Source organism: Triticum dicoccoides, chromosome 2B, assembly GCF_002162155.2.
Source record: "Triticum dicoccoides isolate Atlit2015 ecotype Zavitan chromosome 2B, WEW_v2.0, whole genome shotgun sequence".
Classification (NCBI taxonomy): domain Eukaryota; kingdom Viridiplantae; phylum Streptophyta; class Magnoliopsida; order Poales; family Poaceae; genus Triticum; species Triticum dicoccoides.
Window position 1 is genome coordinate 734,500,939 of NC_041383.1, and position 3,411 is coordinate 734,504,349.

Sequence of the window (3,411 nt, forward strand, 5' to 3'; positions counted from 1 at the left end):
TTAAAACTTAGGCGAGTACTGGACTGCAGCTAAGCCCCCGAGTGGGAGGGTTGCTCTCAACTCGGTAGGATTTTTTGAAACTTAGGCGAGTACTGGACTGCAGCTAAGCCCCCCGAGTGGGAGGGTTGCTCTTCTCTCGATAGGATTATTTGAAACTTAGGCGAGTACTGGACTGCAGCTAAGCCCCCCGAGTGGAAGGTTGCTCTCCACTCGATAGGATTTTTTGAAACTTAGGCGAGACGGATTCGCAACTAAGTCACCCACTGGGGGATTTAGAGCATATAAAAAAGAATAACAATCATTTATGAGATTGTAAAAACTGTGTCGCGGGGTGACCGAGTAGTCATGAGGTGACCAACCGATTGGTGATGCCCGGAGCGGCCGAGTGGTTATGAGGTGACCTACCAATGGCGGCGCGCGGGGTGGCTGAGTGGCAGCGCACGGGCGGCTGAGCACCAGTGATCCTGTTCGGTCCGAGTGAACTAGCCCATCCGAGTGATTGCTGGAACAAAACGTCTGTGTCTGATTACCATAGCAATCTGTTAACCATCCGAGAAAATTCATCCGAACATGCGTTCCAGTGAGCTTAAGTCCCGTCCAAGTGAACTTGTTCCCTCGAGTTCATCGTCATGAATGCCACCAGCTCGCAAAGGGAGGAGCCGCCGCGCGCTCGGGGCGTGGCCAGCCTCCAGATTTCTGCCGCGTCAGGCCTGTGGAGCCAAGAAAAACAGAGTAAGAAACTAAAAAAGAATAGCTTGTGCCCGGAGGTAAGTGAAAGGGTGCAGCAGCTGCAGTGCATCCGGCAGTTCACGCCGAAGGGAGCAACAGCACTCCCGACCATCATGCTTTGTTGCTCGGGGGAGCCAGGACGCCCGGCCCACGGCCGAGTGCTGATGTCGATGATATTCTGAACGTTAGCTGGCCGAGTGAAAAAAGGTGAATCGGCCAGGTGGACCCAGGGGCTGCACGACCGAGTGAGCGCCTCATCCAAGTGCATCTGCTGGTCCGAGGAAACCCCAGCTGGGTTGCGATCCAGTCGGTGTGGAGCTGGCTGAGCAGGCCGACACGGAGTGCTGGGCTGAGAGGTGTTGGTGATGTTCGATGTGGATGTGCCCATGCGCACAAGCGTTGATCCATTTGCTGGAGGCGGTTGGCTCTATCCGGCCTCAAGCGGACCAGATCCAGGGGCGTCTGACCTGCAGATCAAGGCCGAGCAGAGAGACGGACTCTTGCTCCAAAACGGATCAAAATTAGCAATAAATGCCTAGTAATTAGGTGTGATTGCCTGGCTAACCAACGCATTGAAGAAGGGAATTGCTCCCGTCCAGGATCTGCATGCAAGAAAACGTTAATTAGTGGTAATTAAGCAAGAGTTAATACCATTCTGCATGTCATGGAAGTTTCCTTCTTCCGTGTATCATTTTCTGCATGCGATTTATTGCCATGCCGCGGGCTTGTGCAGTCGACTCCGAAGGGAGATGCTCCGTCACCAAGCCGGCAGCACCGGAGAGGGGAGCAACCACGCGCACTCGCAACATCAGACGGCTGCCGCTGAAGGAAGGAGTGTATCGCGCCCGCGGCAATGGCGGGAGGGGCGCCTCCGCCATGGAGATTACTGCCGAGCGGACGACCGGGCTGAGGATCACCGCATTGCCGGCCAGAGAGCAGAAAGGGAGGAACCTCGCGTCGCCCGTCGGGCCCGCGCCTCCACGGCATGGACGCCGCCGTTGAACACGTGATCGGCTGGGGAGGCCTCATGGCGAGGAAGCCGCCGTCGGCAGGCAACCGACCGGGCGGACGAGCCCTACGCAGTCGGCCAGGCCAGTGGCTTCGCGAAGTGGAAGCCGTTGTCGGGCAAGGCGACCAGGCGGAGGAGCTCTGTGCAGCCGGCCAGGCCAGTGCCTCCGAGGCACCGAATAGAGATGTAGATCTTTTCTCCTCCTTTCCGCCATGCTTTAGTTCTAGTGTTATGAAGATGAACAATGCGATCAGGATGAACAGGAAATTAAACATAGATGAATGAAAAAGAAACCATCTGCATCATGGCTCGATAGACGCCATGCCCCATGGTGGGCGCCAACTGTCGTGGTAACGATTCTGACAATAGAATGGGGGTAGGGTAAAGGAGCATGATCTATCGAGATGCATATGGGTGACACGATGGTTTTAGCGAGTTTGGGCCTCTCACGATGGAGATAACAACCCTACGTCTCGTGCTCCGGAGAGGCTTTGTTTTATCTTAGTATGTATCCGGGGATTACAATGTATGTGTGAGAGAGAGGAACGTATCCCCATGCCTGAGCTAAGTCCGGAGACTAGAGAGGGAGAGAGAGAGGTGGAAGAAAAAGAGTCCCCTTGAGTCTAGTGGTGGGGGTGGCTTATATAGAATGCGCCACCACCTCACCTCCTATGTTACAAAGTGGAGTATCAATGCCATAATACCTGGCCACTACAAAACCGTTATGCTGACTATTGGTCTTCGCATATCCGAGTGAGTTACCCGGCCGTGTGGAGTGCCGTGCTCCGAGTGGTTGTTGCCGTCCGAGTGACTTTCAAGTTGCGGTACATCTGGACGGCGATCTGGCCCAAGGGCCCAGTACAAAGTGTATGGTGTCCATGGGTAGGGTCTTTAGGTCAGGCCTGTTACCCTACCCCCAATACATGTCCTCGTCATTCACCACGTTAGCAAATATGCTTCTATGGTTGCTACTCAAGCTGAGCAAGTACTCAAATCTCAAAATGATTTGCTTGATGAATTGAATAATAAAAATGACTTTGCCGTTAGAGTGGCTACTAAAACTGGTAGAATGACTCAGGAACCTTTGTATCCTGAAGGCCACCCTAAAAGAATTGAACAAGATTCTTAGAATAATAATCTAGATGTTCCTAGTTCTTCTAAGAAGAAGAAAAGGAAGAATGATAGGACTTTGCAAACTTCTAGTGAACCTAATGTAGAAACACCTGAGAATCCTAATAATACTTCTATCTCTGATGCTGAAACACAATCCGGAGATGAACATGAACCTGATGATAATGCTAATAATGATGTTCATGTAGATGCTCAACCTAGCAAAAACAATGATGTAGAGATTGAACATGTTGTTGATCTTGATAACCCACAATCAAAGAATCAACGTTATGATAAGAGAGATTTTGTTGCTAGGAAGCACGGTAAAGAAAGAGAACCATGGGTTCAGAAACCCATGCCCTTTCCTCCTAAACCATCCAAGTCAAAGGATGATGAGGATTTTGAGCGCTTTGCTGAAATGATTAGACCCATTTTCTTACATATGCGTTTAACTGATATGCTTAAAGTAAATCCTTATGCTAAGTATATGAAGGATTTTGTTATTCTTGATATTCCCGAGGACAATAGTATGTCTATTATCCTTGGTAGACCTTTTCTTAATA